General features: G+C 46.0%; 1 protein-coding gene across 1 annotated transcript in view; it reads left to right on the forward strand.

The window, feature by feature from the left end:
- The first annotated feature begins 273 nt into the window (after positions 1–273).
- The window catches only part of EVA1A (eva-1 homolog A, regulator of programmed cell death), a 56,990-nt gene continuing 29,798 nt past the window's right edge, over positions 274–27,465 (forward strand). Inside the window, exon 1 of the mRNA XM_087436412.1 lies at positions 274–518. The gene's annotated coding sequence lies outside the window, so the exon portion shown is untranslated. The remainder of the gene's footprint in view (positions 519–27,465) is intronic.

The raw sequence follows: 27,465 nt of genomic DNA on the forward strand, positions 1-27,465 counted from the left end.
GCTCCGGGACAGGGTGTGAACAGCCGATGGGGAACCTTCTGGGGCCCTGGAGACGGTGGGAAGCGCGGGGAGGCAGGCAAGAGTTTGGGAGCGTGAACTAACTTGGCGCGGAGGGAGGCGCCGCACGCTGCAGCCGTTCAGATTTCGCGTCTTCCGAGCGCCCACATGGGCCGCTGGCGTGGGGAAGGGGGCGGGGGAGAGGGAGGGCAGGTCCGGAGCAGAGGGGGTGGAGGAAGGGGGAGACCGAAGGAAATGAGACAACCTTTTCCTCCCACTGACTCGGGCTCCTCCAGCGTCTGCGGGGCTCCGCGCGGCCGTCCGTGAGCTCCGAGGCCGGGACCCCCTCGCCCCGCCCCGGCTCCGGCGGCTCCTCCACTGGGATTTCTCTCTGAGGCGCCAGGGCCGGCCCAAGCGCTTTGTCGCGCCCTCCTCTCGGTGATCGGCTCTGGCTACCCCGGCTCGGCCCCGCGCGCCCCGAGCGCAACCCCCGGAAGTGCGCGCCGGCGGCCCCGGCGAAGGTAAGCGGCGCCGGAGAGCGCGCACGGGGCGCAGGGGCGCCAGGCATCTCCAGGGGGCCCGGGCTGCCCCGGAGCGCCCCGTCTTCGGAACCACCCAGAGCACTTTTGACCTGCAGCCGCTGCTTTGTTCCCCAGCCCCTGCCCAGGTGTTGCAGGCGGGGTCCCCCAGGGAATTCTGTTTCCCAGCGCTGTCTTTATTGCCTCCTCTTCCTCCTACTTTCCTGTTGCTCCCCCCGCACCCCGCTTCTTTTTCTGGATCCAACAACTCTGAGCTCCCTGCTTCCGCTGCCTGGCTTCGGAGAGCAGGTCCTTTCCAAATCTCGGCGCCTCTCTCCTCCATCTCCGCGAGCAGGGGCTGAGCGGGCCGGCCCGCGGCAGTGACTGGCTTTGACCCCGGGCCTGCCGGGTGCGGACCTCCCTGAAGTTTCTGTGGCGCACATTGAACTCAATTACCTGGCTCTTTTCGGAGGCACTCAGCTCGCAGCGCGCTTTTGGCGACCCCCGGGACCCCGAAATCAGAGCGGATTGGGGAGTGAAAAGGCTGTTGGCGCCCCCTAAAGCCTCAGTGGGACTCTGTGCTGGTGGAGAAGGGTGCAGTCAGCTCCCAGCCGCTCTGTCCGGGGTTCCCAACCATTAGGGGCAGGGGGGCGTGGGGCGGGGAGGCACTCCACACGGGACGCTCATGGGGCTTGGAGGTAATGAGGGTGGGTCAGAAGGAGAGGAGGGCCAACCACATCGTGCTAGCTTGCCATTTTGCTCTTATTAACTGCCAGAGTTGTCACATCAAGCTTCTGCCTTATTATCCTGTTTTACAAACGGACAAAATGAAATGCAGAGAGGTTAAGTAACGCGCTCAGGGCCACACAGCTGGGAAGAGGCCCAGCCAGGATTTGGGTACCAGGTGGTTTGTACCACACATCCCACGTCCAGCCCTACAGAGGTTTCCTCTGTCCAGTCTGAGCAGGAACCTTCCACCTCCCGCTGCTGGCTCATACCACAGGAGACCAAGCGTTTTCCTTTTTGAGCCTATACATCTTGATTCTGTTCAAATCCAAAGGATTTATTTAGTACCAACCATCCTTACAGTTTGGTGGCCAACACTGAGGTTTCACCTTTGAACCTCACTCTTTCATCCTCTTCCCGTCATCCAATCTGTCACCAAATCTGTAATTCTGCCCCAGAAGGCTGGCTTGAGTCTCTCTCCCCAAAAGGCAGTTAAGCTCCATGGCTAAGAGCCCAGGCCCTGGAGCCAGACCACCAGCGTTTGAATCCTGGCTGAGGCCTTTCTGTACCTTTCTGTGGCTGGATTTCCTCATCTGTGAAGTAGGGATGGGAGGATGGAAAGCAGTGGTTCTTAACAGGAGTTTCGATTTTGCCTCCTGAGTGACATCTGGCAATGTCTGGAAACTTTCTTGGCTGTCTACATGTAAGTGGGGGAGGATGCTATCCATCTTGTGGGCAGAGGCCAGGGATGCTGTTGAATATCCTATGATGCACAGGACAGCCCCTGCCACAGCAAAGAATTATCTGGCCCCAAATGTTCTTAGTGCTGAGGTTGAGAAACCCTGGTATAATGTATCAGTTCATGAAGAGTGCTGTTATTCCCAACTCTCATCCTCTTATCTGCTCCAGTTTGGCTGATTGTACCAGCCTCTGTCTCCAAATCTCCCCTCCTTCCAGTGCCAGAATTCCATTGTTAAAACCACAGTGCGGGTCGGGGGTGGGGGGGTCGGCCCCATGGCTTAGCGGTTAAGTGCGCATGCTCCACTACTGGCGGCCGGGGTTGGGATCCTGGGTGCGCACAGATGTACTGCTTGTCTGGCCATGCTGAGGCGGCATCCCACATACAACAACTAGAAGGATGTGCAACTCTGACATACAACAATCTACTGGGGCTTTGGGGAGAAAAAGGGGGAAAAAAAGGAGGAGGATTGGCAATAGATGTTAGCTCAGAGCCGGTCTTCCTCAGCAAAAAGAGGATTGGGATGAATGTTAGCTCAGGGCTGATCTTCCTCACAGAAAAAACAAACAAACAAACAAAAAAACAAAAAAACTCCACAGCGGGCCTTACTACTACACTGTCTTCATACCCTTGTTGGCCCCCCAGTGCTAACAGAAGGGATGGGAATCTGCACGTCTTTAACAAACACTGAAGGTGGATCCTGTAAATATTAAAGTTTGAGAAACACTGTCTTACAAAATGCAATCTAACCTCCGACGTTGTGGACACGGCTGTTCATGATTGGCCTCAACTTACCTTCCCAGCCTCCCCTTATGCCACATCCTGTGTGCGCCTGCCATACCACCCAGCTCGCTATTCTTTCAGTGTTCTAGGTCCTGACTTTTTGGAATGCCCTTCCTCCTCCTTGGCTGGCAGATTCTTCATCATTCTTTGAGGCTAGAGCTCAAGTCTCCTGCTGGGTGAAGCATCCTTCAGTTCCTACAGACAGTTCTGTCACTCCCTTCTACCTCCTCCCCCTTTTTTCTCTCAATACATCTCTCTTGTAGTGTTTACTGCACTGTACAGGGATCCCTTGCTCATCTCCCCACTGGTTTCTGTGCACCCAGAACCCAGCTCAGTGCTGTGCTCACGGTGGCTAAGCTTGTGAGCTTTGAAGTCCAGACTGCCTGCGTTCAAATCCCAGCTCTGCCACTTATTAACTCTGTGACCTTGAGCAAGTTGACTCAGTCTTTCAAAGCCTTATTGGTAAAATAGGAAGAAATAGTCTGTTTTCTCTGCAGACTAGTGTCATTAACTAATGGGATAATAGTTATTCATCTTAATGCTGAGTGCCTGCTCTGTGCCAGGACATGGCTCAAGTTTAGCATTGTATGTTTTTCCTCATTTAATTCTCATAATAACCCTTTAAAGTTAGTACTGATATTACCCTACTTTCCAGACAAAGAAACAGAGGCACAGAGAGGCTAAGTGGTTTGCCCAAAGTCGCACAGCTAATGAGTGGTAGGGACAGGACTCACACAGACATCTGACTGCAGAACACACACTCTTCATGCTATGCACCTGAAGGGCCTCGCCCAGCATATGGTAAGTGCTCAGGAAACATGAGCTGAGGTTTGTCGTGTGTGTTAAGAGCTAAAGTTCGTTGGGTTTCCCACCGGCACCACTCTTGTGATCTAAGACTGTGCCTTTATTTTTACAACTCCTATTCCTTTCCTCTCCTCCTTACCCTGCCCCCAGTCACAGAGGAACAGGACGTTGGGGTCAGTCCTCTGTCACTGTGCTGGGTCAGCACCAATGAACTTGATGCTACATGAAGCCTTAAGTGTGCCTGGTCCGGGTGAGAACCGCATTAACTCTTTGTGGACGGGGCTGGAGGAGGGAGGTGCAGACTTGAGGTCAGGAACCCCCGACTCCAGCTTTGTCCTTTCCAAGCACGTGCCCTTTGCCATGTGAACCTAGCACATAAATATTGGTGAAGTCAATCAATGAATGTGGCATGGATGAGTGAATGCCACCGACTGGGTCTCCCACCTTATACTTGATCAGATGCAGAGAATGCTTTCTCTCCAAGTGCTATGAGGAACATTTATATATTAAAGGTAAAATTTGTTGAGAGAATTTAATGACCCATATGAGGTTTTGGAGAACCAGGTTTGGAAGCAGTCACTGACCCCCTGTGTGAGTTGTGTGTGACACCGGATATCAGGTTACAGCTGATCACTTCACCAACTTGGAATCTTTTATTTCCCTGCATGTAGCCCTGGCTGTGAAAGCTGAGCCCACTCTTTGCTGGTCCCTTAGCCACTTGCTCTATAGGCCTGACTGCCTTGCACAAATACCTGCGCATTTGTGTACTCTGGCTTCCTCCACAGCTGCCCCGCACAGCTGTGGTCCCCCTGAGTTTGCTTGTCTTGGCAGATTGTCCCCAAAACTTTGATGGGATGAGGTTACCTGGTGTGTGCAAGGCCTGGTGGTGTTGTCAGGGGTCATAGAAATACTCTGGTAAGGCTGCTTTTGAGAGTGGAGCAGGGGAGAACTTCCCTGTCCATCAACACATCAGAGACCCTTCAGATCCCCAGTAGCACTGCCTTCCCCATTCAGACACCAGACTCTTACTGCCTCCTAGCGTTGTCCCCTCTCCTGGGTCACTAGCTGGCTGATCTGAGAAACAGATTCCCCCGGGGTTCTAATGACTGGAGTAAAAGTTAGACCCAAGATCTTTGGGGCATCACTTGCATTTTCACTGAGCCTTGTGGAGCTGGTCCAGAAGATAAACTATCCCAGGGGGAAATGTCAGGCCTGCTGCCAGATTTTCAGATCTCTGATGTCTCACCTTCTTGGCTGCCATCTTGGGTAGCACCTCTTAGCTGACGAGCAGGCAGATTCCTAATGAAGCTGATTCCTGCTTGGGTGTCTGGTTCAAGGAGAGACACCTCACCCTGTTTAGGTCTTGGGCTGTGTTCTCTGAAATGAATCTCCGTTGTTTGACTTTACGTAAAATGCTATTTGGTGCTATAAGGGGCATTTGGTCTAGACTAGACTAGACTAGAGTGGTGATGGGATCTTGAGGTTTTAGGTGGGCTCAGCATATGCGTGGGATGGGTAGCTCTCTGCTGGGTGCCAGAGACACGAACATGAAGAAGATGTGGTCCTTATCGTCAAGGTCGCAGTTCGTGACTTGTGATGGACACGTGAACAGATCATCAGAGTGTGTTAAGTGGAATAGGAGAGATTTGAGCAGAGAGCTGGGAGTTCAAAGGAACCAGCCACTGTCTCTGCTTGAGGAGTCAGGAAAGGCTTCAGAGAGAAGAGGATGTTTGAGCTGGGTCTTAATGGAGAAGTAGGAGCTTGCTTGGTTTGAGGGGACTGGTGATCATGGGTGTTTTAGACAGGGAATTACATATACACGGTACAGAGCCAAGAAACAGCGTGGCAGAAGCAGAGGTGTATGGTGGGACTGGAGAGCTGGAGATAGGCCTAGGGAGGTGACTTGGAATATTCAGCAGTCCCAGTGTCTCCATTGGGAAACGATGGCATGGGCATTTAAAACTCAGGTGGGCTGAGCTCTTTGAATGGTGGCTTTGCGTCCTGTCTCTGCTGGCCTGATTCCTCTTGGGAAACAGTGGGACCAGAGCCCGGGTGTCGGGGGAGGGACGCTGTCTCCAGTAAGCAAAGAAACCACAGTCACAAACAAAGCTGCACTCGGTAGTTGCGGGTGGTTGTTTTGTTTTCTTTTCAAAGCCCTGGCTGATGAACTGTGCAGATGGCCCCTCCCGAGTCTGGGCTTTTGAACATTACCTTTAGAGCATCCAAAAGTCTGTATGAATTGCTAAGTAATTGCTAGGTTTCTCTGGGCTTAGAGAGGGAGGGGGAGAGGGAGAGTGGAGAGAGTGAGGAAGAGAGAGAGAGAGATATTGATCAGATCTGTTTTACATAAAATCCAGCATGTGACCCAGCAGATCAACTGTCAGGACTGACCCATGTCCTGGGAATCGAGTTCATATTTGCAGTCCTTCTCTTTGAGCCCAAAGCTTTTTGCATAGGGTTCACCACAGGTGACGGGTTCATATGCTTGTTGATTGCACAATCAATATAGATGCTTCTGTAGGTCGTCCCCAGATTTCACTCATTTATTCATCACTTAGTGACGCCTTGGCACATAAGAGGCACTTAATAAGTGATAAATGAGTGAATGAATGCCCTCGCATGAAAGTCACATCCTGACCCTCAAGATGCTCACGGCCTGAATGGGGAGATAGACAAGAAAACAGACCAACACAGCACAGTGGACGAGTGGCATGACAGAGAAGATACAGGTGCAGAGGAAGACCAATCCAGCCAGGAGTCAGAGAATGGAGGCAGAGGGAAGGGTGGTCTCTTCTGAACATCCTCTCTCCAGGGAACATGGTCCCATGGGTGATTCCTAGTCATCGATTATAATAGTAGCACCAGGAAGAGGTGCCAGCACCTGTGCTGAGGGCTTCCCATGCCTCTATTGCATTGATCCCCACAGCCACCCTCTGAGGTCAGCATTAGAGGAGCGATCAGGGTCCCACCACAGCCAACAGGCAGACCTGGGATCAGATCCAGGCCACCGGACTCCGAGCCCTTCCCCATGGCCCCAGACAGTCTCGGATGGTCATATTATCATCAAAGATGCTTTTAGAAAATCTGGTTTTCAGAAAGGAAAGTACAGGTGTGTGGGCTGCTGTGGTCCAGGTGGGAGCAGCCACTTGCTCCCTGTTTTTCCCCCTTTCCCTTGCTCCTGCCTGACGTCTGAGGCCTTGCCCTGGGCGGTTGGAAGCTGTCTGCTCTGGGGTTCAGCACCTCTTTCTTCCTCCTCTCGCCCCCTCTTTGATCCCCTGGGTAGCTTGCACTTTGCCCTCCACGTAAAGGAGGCGGAAATGCCGCTCAGCAGAGAAGCAACCATAAACTTGCGAGGAAAAGAAGGCTTTTCACAAAACACCTGCTGTAATTTAAGCCTCTCCCCTTTGCCCTGTGCCCTCCTGCCTGTGTCACTCAGAGACGGGCAGTAGCTGCAGGGAACAGATTTCAGGGGATCTTGTTTCTGCACGGAGATCCCCCATCAAAAGGGCTGCTTAAAGCCATCTTCCCCTGGGCACCTACACAAACACGGCTGGCTTGTCCTCTTACTCACTCATCTTGTCAGGACAAGACGGGCCACCGCAGCCCATGGGAAGGGGCGGAAAGGGCCTCTTACTGGAAGACATGCTCAGTACTTTCCTGAAGCTCCCCATCCTGTGTGCCACTTGGCTGAGCAACCTCTGGCAGCAGCTCCCTTCTTTGCTGCATGAGATGTGACAGTGAGCCTCTGGATGGGTGGAGTGAGACTGGAAGGGGAGTCAGCACTGCCACTTACCTGCTGTGAAGACTTGGTCCCTTAATCTATTGGCAGCTGGGTTACGCGGGGGCAGAGATGGTTGGTCTGGAAATTCTCCAATGTTACACCCTGCTGCATGTCAAAGCAGGGTGCACTGTGAGGACCTTGTGAAAACACAAACACAATGACTTGGATGTTTAGAGTCTGGAAAAGATACACATGAGGTGAAAAGTCCCTGTGGATGGGCTTGCGTGCTCACAGAGATAGCGTGGTGGCCTTGGTGTGTCTGCTCAGCTAAATCTGTCAACGTTTACTGACACCCTTGTGTGCCAGGCACAGTTCTAGGCCCTGGGGACACAGAGATGAACAAGATACTCTTCCTGCCCGGAAACCTCAGCAATCCAGCGTGGAGACAGGGAATCAGAGAGAGTAAGCGGCATTTTGCTGTCCGTCTCTCATGAAAGTTAAGTTCTCTGAAAGCAGGACATACATCTTGTTGATTTCTCAATCACTGGAGCCTGCTGTGAACGCTGGCATATGGTAGGTACTCAATCAATGAATGTCGCACCACTTGAAATGCCGTGCTAGAGGCAATCACAGAGTGCCATGGGCATCCAGAGGAGGGACACCTAAACTCAGCTTGGACAGCAGGTGGGTCCAAGAGGACATGCGTCTAGGAGGCTGAGATGGAGGCATCAGGCTGATGAGAGGAGAAAGGCATCCTAGGCAGAGGGACTGGCGAGAAGTAGAGCATGGCCAGGTGAGCAGGCATGGTGTGCTCCAAGAAAGGAAAGGAGGCAGCTCTATAAACAGGCATAGTGACCACATCGGGAAGAGCCTTGCTAAAGAATTTTAACTTTATTCTGAAGGCACTGGGGAGCTACTGCAGGATTTCACACAGTGGAGAGACTGGGTCAGAGTTTTATTGTAAAAATAGACCCCTCTGGCAATAGAGTAGATATTGGAGACGAATAAGATAAGTGGCGGGAAGACCAGTTAGGAAACCATTGCAGTTGAAAGGGTGGAAAAAGCCTGGGGTTTGCAGTCAGACAGACCTCAGTCTGTATCCCAGCCGCACAATGTCTTTGTGTAACTTGGGCCATTTATTAAATGTCTCTGAGCCTCTGTCGTCTCATCAGAACACAGGGACTCTAGTTCCTCCCTCATGGATGGGATGGATGGTGGTCAGGACTGTGTACAACGAAGTAGGTGAAGTGTCTGCTACAGTGATTGGCCCATAATTGGCATGTGATAATAGTGGCCAATATTATTTTTAGTATTATTGGTTGCTTATTATCATCTGGGTGAGAAATAATGAGGTCCTATCTAAGACACTGGTGACAGAGGTAGAGAACTGGGCACGGACTCAAGAAATACTTTGGCAGTAAAGTCGACGCGATTTGGTGACTGATTGGGCAGGGGAGTAAGGGAAGGGCAGAAGGCTAGGATGACTGCGATTTTGGCCTGGGCAACCAAGAGGAAGGATAGTGGGGTCATTCGTTGGGAGAGGGCATGGGGGAGGAGGAGGAGGAGGAGGAGCGGGCAGCATTTGCAGAAAAAGATGATGAGCTCAGTTGCAGACAAACTGAATTTGAAGCATCTCAGGGGTGGCCAGGGAGACACGTCTAGTGGGCAAATGGTTTTGCAGGTTTGAGATTCAGGAGAGAAGTCTTAAAGAAGATTCACGTGCAAACTTTTAACAAGAGGTAATGAAGTCATGATGTGGCTCAATTGCTCAAGGAGAGTATGGAGCATGGGAAGCGGAATTATAATGGCTAATGCTTACTGAGTGTGTACTGTGTATTCTAAATACTTTATGTGTATTAATCCTCTCAGTAACCATTGTTAGAGAGAAGTATTATTATACCTATTTTATAAATGAATAAACTGAGGCACAGAGATGGTAATAACTTGCCCAAGGTCAAACAGCTACACGTGATGAACCTAGGATTTTAACCCAGGCAGTCAGGACCTGGGGCCTGTGCTCTTAATGTCTGTGCCAGACTGCCTCTGAGAGTCAGGGGCCTGGGGTGCAGCACTAACCTCTGAGGGAGGGGAAGGAGAGGACCCAGTGAAGGCAACAGGGGGAGGGGCTTAGAGGAAGGAGGAAAGGAGAGACTGGAATGTGGAAGAGGAGAGTTTCCAGGAGGGAGGAATCAATAGCATAAATGATGTGGAAATCCACTAAGAAGAGAAGTAAAATATAAATGGATTTGGCAGTTAGGAAGCTATTGGTGACTTTGTGAGGGGAGTTTGAAAGATGAGGTAGGTTGAGGAACAAATGTGGGATGAGGAAGTGGAGATACCAAGCATAGGCAGAAGCTTAGATATGAAAGTAACTTAGAAGCTTAAATATGAAAGTAACAAGAGAGAGGAGACAGTAACCAGAGGTATTAGGTAGAGGGAATGTTTTGGAGATGGAAAAGACCGTAATACATATATGCGGAGGGATGGAGCCAGAGGAGGCCCTGCCAAGTGGCCACAAATGCACTGTGCACACTGGGAGAAGTATCTCTGTGCTCACTTTCCTTTTCCGCACAGATTTTAAGTATTTCTCCCCATGTTCTGGACAGCTTCCACGTTGATGGTTGGAAATCACTAAAGAAGCCCCTGATAGGTGATTCAGTCCTTCAGCTTATAGGTGGAGCGGAGAAAATTTCACAATGCCCAACGGTGAATCATCACATGTTGTTAAATCCAGACCATATCAAATTCACATACAGTATTATCATCCACCGAATTTGTCTTTGAGGTGTTCTCTGAGAGAGCATAATGTGCTGGGGCTCCGCGTCATGCACGGGGAATTGGTGTCTGCTCTGTAGACATCAGGGCAGAAAGGAGGATAGGTGACACAAAGCCTTGAGAGGAAGGAAAGGGACCCAGAGCACAGTTGGGGGCAGTCAGGGGAGGGGAGGGGACACTGGCTTTGAACTGGACACGAGACACCTGATCCCCTGAGCAGAGGGAAAGGTGGTTGAGGATGAAGGTAGATCTGGGAAGGAGACAGAGAGCTGCTTGGATCTTGTAGGAAATGGAAGGCACATTATAAGGAGGTTTGCTGGGGCAACAACCTTCTGCTTAGAACGACCCTGGATGATTTGGCTGCTGCCATTTAAGTTCTTAATAACAGAAAAGGCTGACAGTTCCTTATGAATGCTTTGTTATCAGGCTTAATGGACACAGGTCCAACAGGCTCTGAGAAGATGTATTTATCTAGAGCCGAAGACAATCTCTGCGTTTTAATACATAGGATTCTTTTGTTGCTCAGACGAGAGGTAGAAACCACAGAGGGTTAAAAGCTTGACTTAACAAGAAATTCAGCTTTGCCTTGGTTCATGGTGCTGACATCCCTGAGGCTCAGGGCTAGAATTAGGGTTTGGCCGCCAACCTCATAAATCTGCCTCAGTTGAAATGGCATCTTTGCTCTTCTTGGAAAGATCTCGGTGAAATGCACACACCTCCACAGAGGGCCTTTGTGGATGGGGCTCTCCTAAAGAGACGCTGACGCTGTCCAGAATCGGAAAGGCCACACAGGAAATGGCCTTGGGGTATTTTTTTTTCCCCTGCACGAAGCAGCAACTCAGCTGAATTATTTGCTTGATCTTGAGCTTTGGGTGTCAGGAAAAGTGAACAGTACATCTTTCAACAGTCACATTTCAAGCTTGAAGTTTCCCTTAGTACTGGACCCTGTGCGAGGCAAGGAAAGATTATTCCTGCCTAACCCCCTCCGCACCCCATCCTGCCCAGGCCTCTCACCTGGATGTAGGCATGGTGCGGAGGTCCTTGGGCTGAGTGGGGGTGTGATGGACAAACAAGACACTATCCTTAGGGACAGAGGGAATAAGCTGCAAGAGTCTTGCCCACCTTCCCTCAGTAGACAAGGAGCAGAAGGTGTCCTTCTCCAGGAGGGCACAGCTGGGATACTGTATGGTTCGGTGCAGAAGTGAACTCCATGATATAATCCTGTATGTGGCTTTATTCCAATTCCACGGGGTCTGAATTTGCTCTCATGGGAAAGGGCTATGTAAACGTTTCACGCTGATTCCAAGAATGAGTGAATAGAGCTGTATAGATGCACCAAGTATGCACATCAGATTTATCAGTGGTACTTTTATGCCCATCCAACCTTCTGGGGTGCGAGAGGGGTCTGAGAGGCAGTATCTGGTATGCTCAGAAAGTAACAGCTTTGATACCTTAGCTTCTTTCATTTGTATTTGATTTATTAGTAAAATTATTTTTTTCATTCATCCAATCATTCGTTCATACAACAAATTGAACAACTACTATGTGACTGGCTCCAGGCCAGGTGATGGTCGCGTGATGGTAAATCCAACAATCTTAGTTCCTACCTTCTTGGAGCTCCCACTTGTTAAGGAAAGACATTAAAGAAGTAAATACACAAAGAAATACATGATTATAAAGTGCAATGATGGAAAAGAACAGGGTGCTCCAGGAGGGAACGAGAGAGGACAGTTTAGATCAGGGGTGTCGAGTGAGGAGGACAGATGTGTTGACTCATGTCTTTTGTATACAACATGCCATTTATTGGTGGGATACCACTTCTGAGGAAGGAGTGCCTGACCCTTGGGCAGAGCTGAGGGGCAGATCTGGAAGGTTTCATAAAGGAAGGGAGATTGAAGAAGAATCTTGAAGAATAGGTAGCAGTTTTCCGTGTGGAGAAGGAGTGGGGGTGTTCTAGGGGAAGGGAACCTGGTGCCTTTGGAGTACTCTCGTTCAGCAAGGATGCAGTGGATGCTGCACATAAGGGAGTGTGGAGAGATGAGCCTGGAAAGACAGGGGAGGGCCCACCAACACAGCTTAGACTTTATCTTAGAGGCAAGTCGCTGGAGGGAGTGATGAGCTACCAAGGGGAATGTTCTAGAACAGGTTACCAAGAGTCCAGCAAACTTTTTCTGTAAAGGACCAGATAGTAAATACTTTAAGCTTTGCAGGCCATACAGTCTCTGTCGCAGCCACTCAGCTCTGCCACCATAGTGTGAAAGCAGCCATAGATGGTATGTAAATGAATGAGTGGTGCTCTGTTCGATAAAACTTTATATACAGAAACAGGCCATGGGCCGGATTTACCTGTGAGCTGCAGTTTGTAGTTTACCAACCCCTGCTCTGGAATGATAATTCTGGTGGCTCAGTGGAGATTGGATTGGACGAAGGGGAGAGAATGGAGGTGGGGAGGCAGGTTAGGAGCTGTTGCTTTAATTCTGGGGAGCTAAGGGAGGGACCATGGGGAGAAATGGTTTGTGACATGCTCCAAGGTAAAACTGACGGGACTACATGACCAGTTTCTTGGGAACGTGTCTAGTTGTTTCTTTAGTGCTCAGTGGACTGAGTCTTCCAGTGAAGAAAAAAAATCTCAGACATTCTGGATGTGTGACTCAGAGCCACACGCACATCCTGGGAGGTCACCTCTGGTCATAAGACTCCATGCTGGGTGCATTATGTAGATTATCTCATTGTTAAGAGTAATTCTTAAGAATTCTTATGAATATTAAGTTGTATTTCCTATTTTCCAAACTGAAGTTTAGAAATGTTAAGTCAGTCGTTTTCCCAAAGTCACATAGCTGGTAAATGGTGGAGGTGAGATTGAACCCAGGTCTAATATCAAAGTCTGCGCCATTCCTAAAATGTAGAGTCTTTACTCCTGTGCAGCTGCCTATGCAGTTCCCTCCTCTCCCTTCTCTCTGTCCCCGTTAAGACCCATCTAGCCTTTTAAGGTTCTCAATTAGTCTCTGGCATAGCAAGGACTGAACCTGTATTTTAGCTGCAAAAACTGTTAGGTGTGAGATTATTTTTCTGTGTTTGATGAAGGACATGCAGTAAAACCCAGACCTGGACTTAATAGTTCTAACCCGATGATTTGTGCATGTTACAATATGGAAAAGACAGTGCGGTATTAGGATATGGATTAGGAATGTCTGAATTTAAGTGCCCAGATGAGAACATGGTCTTATTCACTGCCTAATATAGATGCCCAGGAGATGTTTGTCAGATTGAGGTAATAGTATCAGAGGGAAAACTTGTAAATTTAAACCTTGGAGGTCAAGGTTAGTATCTGAAAGGACAAATCTGACAAGTGTGGTCAAGGAAATCAATTCAGTTACCATTCTGCATCAGGCTGTCTAGTGACCCCACTGATCATTAATTTAGTGTCTGTCCAGGTTCAGATAGGGATAGTCTTTGCACCAAATATTTCAAACAGGACTTCAGAGACATAGAAATATCCAAGAACAAATGAATTATGTCATAGATACAGCAGTTCTCTTAGTGAGACCTATTGGCCAGGATTGGGTCAATTGGTAAATGGAATGGCAAAGAGACCTCTATGATTGACATGGATCAATCACATGACCCACGCCTGGGACCGGGGAGGATGGGCACACAGACAAGAGTGGGGCTCTTCCAGCAGGGAGGAAGGGCAAATGCCTGCCAGGGAGATAACACTGGTGTCTACCACAGTTGTTGATCTGTTTTGACTACCAGCCTGTAGTGGTTTCCTACGGCTGCCATAACCAAGTGCTACAAACTAGATGGCTTAGAACAACAGAAATTTATTGTCTCATAGTTCTGGAGGCAAGAAAAGGTCTCAGCAGGGCCATGCTCCCTCTGAAGGCACTAGGGAAGGATCTGTTCCAGCTTTCTCCTCTGGCTTCTGGTAGTTTTAGGCATTTTGTCTTCTTCCTGTGTCTCTTGACATCATCTTCCGTCTGTGTGTCTGGGTCCAAATTTCCCCTTTTTATAAGGACACCAGTCAGACTGGATGAGCTCATCTTAACTTGGTTAAATCCACAAAGGCCCTATTTCCAAATAAGGTCACATCTGAGGTACTGGGGGTTAGGACTTCCACATATCTTTTCTGAGGGACACAATTCAACCCATAACACAGCGCTTTCCCAAGAAGAGTTCAGGACTGCTTCTCAGACCGAGGTGGCCGAGTGGGGCTCAGCGCAGATCCTATTCCACGGTATCTTCATCTGTGGTCACTTTTCTGTCCACTTCCTCTGTATGCTGCTTGGGACATACAGATTCTGTCGATTTACTCAGTTTATTATATTTCAGACGGTTTCTTGTCGTAACTTCTCAGCCTCTGCCCTTGACAGTGTTCTCTAGGCCACGCTCACTGCATTTGTCCCTCCAGCCTCTTCTTTCCCTACTGTGCACTTTGGACATTCATTCATTAGTTCATATAACAGTAAGTGTTGAGTTTCTGTTGCATTCCAGGCACTATGCTAAGCTCTGAGGATGTAAAGATGAAAAAGGTGAAAAAGACAGTTCCTGCTCTCAGGGAGTTCTCATGGGAGCCCACACGAGCAAAGAGTGTGAAACAATTGAAAAGGGAAGTGTGCATGCAGGTTCTTACTGTGCTGTCCCCAGCATACCATCCTCCTTGGCTCCCTAGTGCTGACGGGAGAGTCCAAGCTCCCTGGCAGAGCCCCCCAGGCCCTTTCAACAGCTTCATCTCTTGCCGTTAGTTTCCTTTCAGTTTGTCAAATGCTATACCCGTTTTGATCCACTTGCTGTTTCCCAACTACACAGTTTTCTCTCAAATCTTGTCTTTCTACAGGAATGCTGCCTCTGTTGGAATGTGCTCTCCCACCCCCATCCCCAGCTATTATCCACTTGATTAACTCCTGTTTCTTGAGACATCTCTGGGGCTGCGTCTTCCAGGAAGCTGACCGTGCCCCGATCCTCTCCTGGCTCCCTGTGCTGCCCTTTGAGAACAGTACTCCCCTCCCACAAAGAGACACTGCCTGAGGCTTATCTACCTAACTCCAGTGTCTAGTATCATGCCTGTGTTACTAGGTGCTTAATCAATAAATGAGTGAATGAATGAATGAATGAGTCCTAGGCAGTGCTTTGCTTCTGCCTCCAGGCTGCACTTTTCCTTTGGCCTCCTTCCCTCAAGACCATGTGGCTGGTCACCACTACTTCCCACCACACGTCCAGAGACCTCACTGCGCATGACGTCCCTTCCGTTAGGCCGACCCCTCAGCTGCGCTGGCCCTATGGTCAGAGGCCACGTGTGGCTGCCCGCTGGCCATCATCTCTTTGGTCTGCTCTGCTTCACACAAAGAAAGGCCTGCTTACTGGCCGGTGGGAAGACGGTTCTCGTAGGAAAAGCAAAACTCCCGCCTGTTTCTCCATTTCCAAAGTTTCTCCCTCTCTTACTTCCAGGAGCCAGGGACACACCCTGTCTGCTTCAGTGATTAATTCAACAAGCAGTTTTTTGAGCCCCAGGTTTATACCTGGGGCTATGCTTGAGGTACACTAATTCTTGTCTAGTTTCGACCTTCCTAACCAGAAAGACCTGTTTCTTTTTTTTTTTTATTGTGAAATTTTTGTTGTACATTATTGTTTATCAGTCACCATATAAGTACATCCCTCCACCCCTTGTGCCCACTCCCCACCCCCCTACCCTCTGGTAACCACCAAACAGTTCCATCTGTGCGTGTGCTGGATTATCTTCCACATATGAGTAAAATCAAAAAAGTACTGTTTCTTTAACCCCTTCCTCCTTAATATATTGGGTTTCTCCTATGTATTGAATGACACAGTGGTCTTCAAATTTTTTTTAGCATTAAAACTCTTCAAATGAAATCTTATATGGAATATCAACGAGTAAAACAGAGGAAACCAATATTTTGTTGTATATAGTATCATTTTATCTGATAATTCTAATTTATAACATACAGTTAATTAATGAAAATGAGACTGTTAAGATGACTACGAAAATTTGAAATTGAGGATTTGGGCTGACAGTTGCAGCCTCATAGCATCTTCACTGTTAATGCATCCCTGTATTTTGTACTGGCTGTACAGCCTTGAGAAAACTGTGAGGGCTAGACCTTGAAAGTGATAGCACTTTTAAACCTGCTGATTCAGGTTATTCTGATTAAACGATCCAGAAACTTGAAAGGAATATAGGAAATATAGGAATATAGGAAAATTTGGTTTTAATGTTGACTCACCAACACTATGGAACAACTGCATTCCTTAATTATAAGGGATGTAATTGAAAGGGATAGATGAACAGGTTCTTCAGTTTATATCCTTGTTTGACAGAAAATACTTCCCCAAAACATATTGTGCCATATGAGATGTAAATTATGTTATTAAAATTATTTTCAGAAACTTTGGTGCCTACTTCTCTCTAGTAATCGCTTAAAGCTTTTAACACAGCAGAAAATATTTAACTTGGCATGTTGAGTCCAACCTTCAGTTGTCATTTTCATCACTGACACTTTATCGGCTATAGGAGGCATGGGAACAGCATGGCCCTGCTTGGCTGAGTTGGTCTGGTTTGGATTTTTTGTTTGTTTGTTTGTTTGAAATTTTAAAAGCCTGCCAAGCACTCTAAGAATAAAGCAAGCACTGAAGCTACCAGTACACTTACAGTGGTGAACACGTGATGTGGCCACTTATCCCCGTACACTTTATTATTGTCTTTTTATAAGAGCGTGCACTCAGTCGGTACCTGAGCCTGGCCTGGCATTTACTTGAGTGTGGCACGCATGAGCCAGGGTGGTGGTAGTGCACTTGCTCATACCATTTTACAGCAAGAGAAGACTTGCATGGGTCTGAATTTTAAAAGACATTTTTGGAACTATAGCTTTCCTAATGAATGACATATCTGCATGTGTTCAAACATCTTCACGGTGTCGGCAAGAGAACCTTCATTCTGAAGTGGGTGTGAGTATATTAACCTGTAGCTCACAAGGTTTGTGATTGCTCACATTTGGCATATTACACACTTGAGTGTGTCTGTTTACAGTTTAAAAAATATTAAAAAAAATGTAATTTGAATCAAACATTTGTAGAACCCTTGAAAACAATAGCTTGAACTCCACTGTATTGGAGTAAGGTGAAAGACAGTTGTGGTTTCAGGCAGGCTGCAGAGCCGGCTTGGGAGGGCCTCCCTGTTACCATCAGATAAAAGCCTGCCCAGCTCAGGGCTGTTCACCTCCCAGATGCCCAGCAGTTTGTCTGCATTGAATTGAATTGGCCCAGAGCAGGTCCGGTGTGGCTGTGGGACCAACGGCCCCTGGTCAGGAGCCATCAGGATGGTCTCAGGTGGAAGCTGCCCACTTCCCCAAGGATCCACGCAGTTCCCACCAAGGAAGGCTGGAGCACCCCCTCCCTAGAATTTCCCCTTCCTCCAGTTCCCTGAGGGACTGCCCAGGCTTCCAGACTCCCTGTAGTCAGAGTGTTTGATCCGCCCTCTGACTTCCTCGATCCGGTGCCTGTGCTCTGGTTTTAACAATTGTAATGGATTTAAAAGTCAGCTTGGGACCAGGAGGCCAAAATAGAGAAGAATCACATGACCAGGAATGCTTCTTGTTCCCATTTGCAAATTCCTTGGTTGGGCATTATTTCTGTGAGTTCTTCACATTCGCAGATTCTTCAGAAATACTGGACTTGGGAGGACCCACTGGTGGTAGATTGAAGCCTTTGCTTGAGGAATACTGGTTAGGAATAAGATGGCAAGTGGATCGCCTTTTTTAGTGGTCTGGATGAAGGATCCACAAGTCTGCCAGCATCTCCTGCTCTACTTGCAATTCTAGAGAGAAAGCCACATGGGATTCGGTCAGAATTACTTAAGTACGTGTTGTTATGGCTGACCAACAGGGTTGAAATTCTTTTCATGCCCAGCATGGTACGAATGTTGTGATTCTGTCTGACCGCTTCCTAAGAATCTCCATGACACTTGCTTCTTTCACCAACTGACACTGGCAGGCTGGTATTCTCCAGGGTTCAGCCATGGGCCTTTTCCTTTATATTTGGTATTCTTTGTCAGGGTTGACTGTCCTATTTTCATGCTTTAGCTGATGACTCCCAGATACCTTTAATTATCACTCCAGGATCACAGCATGACTCCCATCTTCCTTTCCAAACTTGTTCCCCCAAACTTCTTTACATTTCTTACAAGCTGGCCAAACTCAATGTTCTTAGGTCTCCCTACACCTCCTCCATGAAGGAGAATCTCATATAAGACCCCTATTCTCAAAGAGCTTTTAGCCTAGTACAAAAATGTAGAACGCACATACTTTTTGTATGCAACAGATTGGCACATGGGATTATGGGTCCAGAGAGGGAGCAATTGTGTCTGCAGGGGAGGATCAGAGAATGTTCTTGTAGGAAGTGATGTGACATGGATCGTCAAGGATGGGTAGGACCCAGAAATGCAATAATGTAGAGAAGTGCTTTCAGCAAAGCAAAACCCAGAAGTAGACCCGGGTGGGAAGTGTATGGAGAAGAGAGCAATTCCATTGCCGGGGCATTGGGCTGCGTTGGAAAGGTCGAGAAGAACCCGTGTAGGGCCTTGATTTACAGTAAAATTTGAATTTTACACTGTAGGTGATGATTTTAGAACAGAGGAGTGGCATTATTAGAACACTGTTTTCGAATTCTCTCCCTGGCACTGGTATATGATATTGGGGTGGGGCAGAAGAGAAGACAGGAACTCCTGAGTTAGGCGAGTGGTAGTGGGGGTGCAGAGTTACAAGGGACAGGAGATAGAATTTTCAAAGGAGGGGAAGGGTCCATGATATCCCCAAAGTTTGAGCCTGAGTGATTGAGATGCTCAGGATATAATGAAGACTATAGAGAAAAGAGGAAGCAGATTGGTGGGGTGAATGAATTTAGGACATGTTGGGCTGAAGAGATTTCTGAGAAATCCAGGTGGAGACTCCCATCCCCCCTCATCCAACCTCAGTGTTCTAGACTCTTCTTTCAGGTCAGGGTGGTCTGGCTTCCTGCTCTCCTCCTGCTAGCTAGGAACAACCCCGCCTTGGTGCCTCAAGGATTGACTTGAGGCAGTAAATTCTTGAGACCTGACCCTCTGGGCATAGATTACAGGGCATCCACCCTGATGGGCTGACCTACGGCTAATCATGAGAACCTTGCTGCTCATCTCCAACCGTGTGCTCTGCCTCACAGGATCGGCTTTTGCTTGTCTCTTTTTTAAATTCCTGTCCCCTTTATGATAGTCTCACTCATGTAGGCCTTCCTGGGACACAAACCAAGCCTCCAGGCTGGTGCCAGGGCGCTGATATCCATGGACAGAACCCAGAGGCTGAAAGCAGTCTTTAAAAATAACTTCCTGAGTTTTCTGTCTGTTCCACCAACCTTGGGGACACCTTGTGGCTTCTGGTTGTTGACCATTTTTAAGACCCATAGGGTTGGCTCAACTCTCGTCTGCAAGGCCCAGTCCCCAGTGCCTGTATTGTCCTCAGGGATGGGCCCTGGCCTTCTCCCCACTCCCAGGTGCTACTTCAAGTCCACACCACACCTTGCTGGTAACTCCCAGGAAATGTGAGCTGTTCAGCAGCTGCACAGCACACTCTGCACCTTGCAGTCACCTGGGACCTTTGATGAAAGCATCTTGCATCCTGCCTCCCAGGTCTTGAACATTCCTTTGGATTCTCACCCTTCCCTCTGTCCTTACCCTGGCTGTCTTTCCACAACTGGACACCTGACCTTCACACTACCCTGGAGGTCCTTGGACTGCTGGTGCCGATGTTTCCTGTCTTGGTTGTTTTTGCTGCTGGTTGCACCTCCATTCTGACAGTGCCCTCACCCAATTCCATGGGAGCTTCCTTTGTGCCTATGGTCTGGGGACTGCAGAAATAAACTGAAACTGGAGAGAAATCTGGGAGTGTCCAGAGCCTCTGTGACTCATTTAGTCAAACATCTTCAATCACTTTCTTCTCATTCTGAAGACTTCACATAATTAAAACCATTCCTGGCCAACACTAAATAAATTTTGCACATGCTGCTTGAATTACTGTGCAATCTTACCCCAGTGTGGCTTTCTCAGAGATTAATATTTCACTAAAACTATTCCTCTGGGTAGGCTGAAGCCAGCAGCTGTGGAAACTCAACATTCAGTTTATACAATGAAACTTTAAGACTGGGCTGGTTTTCACATTTCTCAGATATGCTGCTCATTTGGAAGAAAATAAGCATTCTTGGCAGAGTCTATGTGGCATGAGCCAAATATCCCAGCTTGTGTTTCTATATATTCAGATACAAAGTGATGAAAAAATGTGGTTCTAAATGCCCATCATATGACATTGGTGCATAAAAGTTAGAATTACCATTTATTGAGCTCCTACTGTGTGCTGACGTCTTACATGCTCTGCATCCTCACAAACTCCCTATGAGTGTACCAGCCCTGGGTCTGTTTGCCTCTGATCCTTGCTCTGCTGTGGATGGCAGGGGCTGACCTAAAGGCTGCCTTTCTCAGGCTCAAGGGTGCTCTGGCTTCCTGCTAGGTTTGGCCAATGGAGGCACCAGTGGGAGGTTGGGGGTAGAGGAAAGGAGGAACGAGAGTATATCCTCCCTCTCTCTCCATCAAGCATCTTCTCCAGTAGTGACCACATCTCCATGGTTCAAGCTCCCACTGTTTGAGTCCTCCATGGTTCCAGATCCTTCCTGGTGACCCTGGCTCCTGGGTAATGCTGCCTCTTCCTTTTGTCCCTTCAACTGTCTACTGCTTGTTGTTGCTAATCTCTGGATTATCTCATGGTCTCATCCTGTGAGACAGTACTCCAACTAATTATGTCTTTTTAAAGTCATATCAATTTGTGAAGATCTTTAAACTCTTGACTTTGTCATCTATTGCAGCAATCTTCAAGTTTCAGCTTCTCTGTCACCTTCACCCGGTATTTCTATCTTTATCACTGCAACCAATTCCCTGCATTAAATTCCATTAAACTGTTGCAAATACTTGAAGCCGTTTCTGTTTCTCTGCTTAGACACTGACTGATGGATTGAAGTCAGAATCATTAGCCTCATTTTTTTTTCCTTTTTGCTGAGGAGGATTGACCCTGAGCTAACATCCACTGTCAATCTTTCTATTTTTGTGTGTGAGCCACCACCACAGCATGGCCACAGACAAGTGGTATACGTCTGCGTCCGGGAATTGAACCTGGGCCGCCGAAGTGGAGCATGCCAAACTTAACCACTACGGCACTGGCCTGGCCCAGCCTCATTTAATGCTGAGGAACAGAGACTTAGAGAGGTTGACTAACTTGCCCAGTCTTAAAGATAGGAAATAGTGGAGTTCAAGTTTACACTCAGGCCTGATCAGTCATGAAGCTTGTATCCTTTCCCGTACAGCAGCCTGTGTTCTGTTTATTGGTGCCACATGAACCAATCCTAATTTCTTGTGTATAATCCTTTTATATTCTGGAAAAAGAAAGCTCTCAGAATCTTCTTTCTCCAAGATTTCCACGGATGAAATGTTCTCCTCCCTTCAACTGTTCCTCATGAGGAAGAATTTTAAATTTCCCCTAATATCCTGGTGAATCTTCTAGCTTAGTGTTTCTTAAACTTTCATGTGAAGATTATGATTCAGCCTAAAATTTATATGGAACAACAAAAACACCGAATAGCCAAAGGAATCCTGAGAAAAAAGAACAGAGTTGGAGGCATCACACTCCCTGACTTCAAAATATACTACAAAGCTATAGTAATCAAAACAGTATGGTACTGGCACAAAAACAGATGCACAGATCAATGGAACAGAATCAAGAGCCCAGAAATAAATCCACACATCTATGGACAGCTAATTTTTGACAAGGGAGCCAAGAACATACAATGAAGAAAGGAAAGTCTCTTCAATAAGTGGTGTTGGGTAAATTGGACAGCCACATGCAAAAGAATGAAAGTAGACCATTATCTTACATCATACACAAAAATTAACTCAAAATGGATTAAAGACTTGAATGTAAGACCTGAAACCATAAAACTTCTAGAAGAAAACGTAGGCAATCACTCTCTGAAATCGGTCTTGGCAGCATATTTTCAAGTACCATGTCTGACCAGGCAAGGGAAACAAAAGAAAAAATATACAAATGGGACTATATCAAACTAAAAAGCTTCTGCACAGCAAAGGAAACCATCAACAAAATGAAAAGACAACAATTGGGAGAAGATATTTGCAAACTATATATCTGATAAGAGGTTAATATCCAAAATATATAAAGAACTCATACATCTCAACAACAAAAAAACTAACCACTCAGTTAAAAAATGTGCAAAAGATCTGAACAGACATTTTTCCAAAGAAGATATATTTATGGCCAACGGGCACATGACAAGATGTTCAACATCACTAATTATTAGGGAAATGCAAATCAAAACTACAATGAGATATCACCTCACACCTGTCAGAATGGCTATAATTAACAAGACAGGAAACAACATGTGTTGGAGAGGATGTGGACAGAAGGGAACTCTCATACACTGCTGGTGGGAGGCAAACTGGTGCAGGCACTATGGAAAACAGTATGGAGACTCCTCAAAAAATTAAGGATAGAACTACCATACAATCCAGCTATTCCACTGATGGGTATTTATCCAAAGAACATGAAAATGCAAATGCGTAAAGATATATGCACCCCTATGTTCATTGCAGCATTATTCACAATAGCCAAGACTTGGAAGCAACCTAGGTGCCCATCAAGAGATGAATGGATAAAGAAGATATGCTATATGTATATATATATACAGCAGAATACTACTTAGCCATAAGAAAGATGAAAGCTTGCCATTTGTGACAACATGGATGGGCCTTGAGGGTATTACACTAAGCGAAATAAGTCAAAAGGAGAATGTCAAATACCATGTGATCTCACTATAAATAGAAGATAAAAAACAACAACAAACAAACCCATAGAGACAGAGATTGGATTGGTGATTACCAGAGGGAAAAGGGGGAGGGAGGAGTGCGAAAGGGATGATTAGACACATGTATATGGTGATGGCTGGTGATTTGTCTTTGGCTGGTAAACATAATATAATCTACACAGAAATCGAAATATAATGATGTACACCTGAAATTTATATAATGTTATAAACCAACGTTACCTCAATTAAAAAAAAAAAGAAGATGAATAAGTTCTGGGGACCTAATGTACAAGATGGTGACTATAGGTAATAATACTGTATTGTACACTTGAAAATTGCTAAGAGAGTAGATCCTACATGTTCTCACCATGCACACAAAAAATGGTAACTATGTGAGATGATGGATGTGTTAATTAACTTGATTGTGGATCATTTCACAATGTATACATATGTCAAATCATCATGTTGTACACCTTAAATATATATAATTTTATTTGTCAATTATACCTCAGTAAAGCTGGGGGAAAGTAATTAAAAAAAAGATTATGATTCAGGATGACTCTGGAGATCATGCATAAAAATTTGTTTAATTAGACTTTTTTTTGGAGATAATTTCAGATTTACATGCAGTTGCAAGAAATAATACAGAGATCCTATGTTCCATTTAACCAGTTTCCCTGATGATAACGTCTTGCATAACTATAGTACAATGTTACAGCCAGGGTGTTGACATTGATACAGTCAAGATACAGCATGTTTCCATCATCACAAGGATCCCTCTGTTGCCCTTCTGTAGCTACTCTCACTTCCCATCTGACTCCACCCCCTCCTTAACCCCTGAAACCACTAATTTGTTCCCCATTTCAATAATTTTGACATTTCAAGAATGTTATATACATGAAATCATACAACATGCAACCTTTGGGATTGAGTTTTTTCACTCAGCGTAATTTTTCTGGAGATTTATCCTGGTCGTTGCATGTATTACAAGTTTGTTCCTTTTTTCTTGCTGAGTAGTATTCCATGACATGGCTGTACCACAGTTTGTTTAAACATTGACTCGTTGAAGGAAATTTGGATTGTTTCCAGTTTTTGACTATTATAAATCCAGCTGCTATAAATATCTGTGTGGATTTTTGTGTGAACATACGTCTTCATTTATCTGAGATAAATGCCTAGGAGAAGTGCAATTGCTGGTTTATATGATAGTTGCATGTCTAGTTTTTTTTTTTTTTTGTGAGGAAGATCAGACCTGAGCTAACATCCATGCTAATCCTCCTCTTTTTGCTGAGGAAGACCGGCTCTGAGCTAACATCTATTGCCAATCCTCCTCCTTTTTTTTTTTCCCCCCAAAGCCCCAGTAGATAGTTGTATGTCACAGTTGCACATCCGTCTAGTTGCTGTATGTGGGATGCGGCCTCAGCATGGCCAGACAAGCGGTGCGTCGGTGCGCGCCCGGGATCCCAGCCCGGGCCGCCAGTAGCGGAGCACACGCACTTAACCGCTAAGCCACGGGGCCGCCCCGCATGTCTAGTTTTTTGAGAAACTGCCAAAGTGTTTTCCAAAATGGCTGTTTCATTTTATATTCCCAGCAGCGATGTATGAGTGATTCAGTTTCTCCACATGCTTGTCAACATTTGGTGTTGTCACTATTTTTCAGTTTAGCCATTCTGATAGATGTGTAGTGGTATCTCATTGTGGTTTTAATTTGCATTTCTTTACTGACTAAGGATGTTGAATATCTTTTCATTTTCATGTGCTTATTTGTTATCTGTGTGTCTTCTTCCATGAAATGTCTCTTCATGACTTTGTCCCTGTTCTAAATGGATTGGTTGCCTTCTTACTTCTGACTTTTGAAGGTTCTTTATACATTCTAGATACTAGTCCCTTTAGCAGATATATGATTTGCAAATATTTTTTTCTGCTCTGTAGCTTGTCTTTTCATCCTGTTAACACAAAGGAAATGTTTTTAATTTTGGTGAAGTCCAAATTATCAATGTTCCCTGTTTTGGATTGAGATTTTGGTGTCAAGTCTAAGAACTCTTTGCCTAGCCCTAGGTCCCAAAGATTTTCTTCTAATTTCTTTTCTAAAAATTTCATAGTTTTACATTTTGGTCTGTGATCCATTCTGAGGTAACTTTTATATAAGGTGCGAGGCTTGGGTCAAGGCTCATTGTTTTGCTTCTGGATGTCCAGTGGCTCTGGCACCATTTGTTGAAAAGGCTCTCTTTCCTCCATTGAATTGCTTTTGCACCTTTGTCAAAAATTGGGCATATTTGTGTGGGTCTATTTCTGGATTCTCTATTCTGTTCCCTTGACCTATGTATCCATCCCTCTGCAATAACACCCAGTCTTGATCAATATAGCTGTATAGTAAGTCTTGAAGTTAGGTAGAGTGATTCCTCCCACTTGATTCTTTTTCAAACTTGTCTTAACCATCCTAGTTCCTTTGCATTTTTATATAAAATTTAGCATAATCTTATTTATATCTACAAAAAATTTTGCTGGGGAGTTTTAATAGGAATTGCATTATACCTGTATATCAGTTTTGGGAGAATTAGCATCTTACTATGTTGAATCTTTCAATCCGTGGCATGATATGTACCTTCATTTATTTAGATCTTTGATTTCTCTCCACAGCGTTGTGTAGTTTTCAGCATTCTAGTTTTGTACATGTTTTTGTTAGATTTATATCTAAGTATTTCATTTTGTGAGCAATTGTAAATGGTATTGTATTTTTAATTTCAGTGTCCACATGTTCATTGCTAGCATATAGAAATTAACTTGATTTGTGTATGTTTTGTATGTTTATTTTGCCTGTGACCTTGCTGAACTCACTTATTAGTTTTAGGATTTTTTTGTTGTTGTTTTTGTAGATTCCTTGGGATGTTCTCTGTAGACCATCATGTCATCTGCTAATAGGGACAGTTTTATTTCTTCTTTCTGATCTGTATCTGATCTATAGCTAAGGTGTCATTTTTCTCAGGCTGCTTTCAAGATTTTTTTATTTGTTTTTAATTTTTGGAAGTTTAATTATGATGTGTCTTGGCAGAGATTTCTTTGAGTTTATCCTGTTTTGGGTTTACCCAGCTTCTTGAATCTGTAGGTTTATGTTTCTTGCCAAATTTGGGGATTTTACAGCCCTTATTGCTTCAGTTACTTTTCAGTTCTGCCTGGTTTCTCCTCTCCTTCTGAGGCTCCGACGACACGAATGTTAGATCTTTTGTTATAGTCTCACAGGTCCCTAAGGCTTTGTTCAGGTTTTTTTAAGTCTATTTTCTCTTTGTTGTCCAATAAGGCTAAATCCTGCTGTTCTACCTTGCAGTTCACTGATTCTTTCCTCTGTCCCCTCCATTCTGCTGTTGAACCCATTTACTGAGTTCTTTATTTTGGTTATTATATTTTTTAATCCTAAAATTTTCATTTTTTTCTTTTATCTTCTGTTTCTTTCCTGAGACTTTCCAGTTTTTCATTTGTTTCAAGCACATTCATAATTGCTCATTGAAGTGTTTTTATCATAGCTGCTTTAAAATCTTTGTCAGATAATTCTAACATCTCTGTCATGTTGGTGTTGGCATTTATTGATTGGCTTCTCATTACTGCTGGGTGAGAATGAGAGTTCTGATCCCATGTGGTCTCCACTGACATACTGGTGATGGTGGGTACCTAGTTACTGCTGGATAGGGGTGGAAGTCCGGGCTGGATCGCATATAGTGCCCACTGATACTACCAGGAAGGGTGGCTCATTACCAGCTATCTGAGATAAAAGTCCCATCTCCCAGCTTGGCCTCTGTTGGCACCACCCTGGCAGGGATGTTGGGATGTCTTGTTATAGTCTCTCGAGGGTAGAAGCCTAGGCTCCCTACTCAGCCTTTACTGGTGTGGGTGTTGGTGGGGCCAGAGTTTTTTCTATGGTGTTTGGCTAAAGTAGGGTGGTTATCATCTAAGAGTTTTCTTTCTTGCTAAGCTGTCCCTTTCCTGTCCTTTGGCTAGAGAGCAGGCATTGGTTGGTTGGTTTTTCTGGTCTGTACCTGTTGGTTTGGTTTCTGGGTTGCCACCTTCTTCAGCAACTTCCTCCCCATTTTATTCTGGCCATCTTTGTTTCAGGTACTTATCCTTTACCTGGACTATTGAGTTAGGCCCCTAGTGAGTCTTGCACACCATACTCTCTGGCTTCTGCAACATATCCTCCACACTCTGCCAGTGCTTTCACCCTAGGAAGCAGAACTGACTGTGTCACTCTCCTGTTAATATTATTGTCCATAAAATAAAGTTCCTTTGTAAGGCACTGCAGATTCTCCAAGATCCAATTCCAACTTTGCCTTTCCAGCTTCAATTTCTATTAAGTCCTTCTGCCTACCCCTTTGCTTCAGATGTGCCATAAACTTTAGCTCATGTTCTTCCTTCCATCTCCAGTGCCTTTCTTTACTCTAGAGAAGCACAGTTTAGGAGTTAAGAGCACTAGATTTGGGCTGCCTACGTTTAAATTCCATCTC

This window comes from Ceratotherium simum, chromosome 11 (genome assembly GCF_057802395.1).
Source record: "Ceratotherium simum simum isolate JZ-2026a chromosome 11, ASM5780239v1, whole genome shotgun sequence".
Taxonomy (NCBI): domain Eukaryota; kingdom Metazoa; phylum Chordata; class Mammalia; order Perissodactyla; family Rhinocerotidae; genus Ceratotherium; species Ceratotherium simum.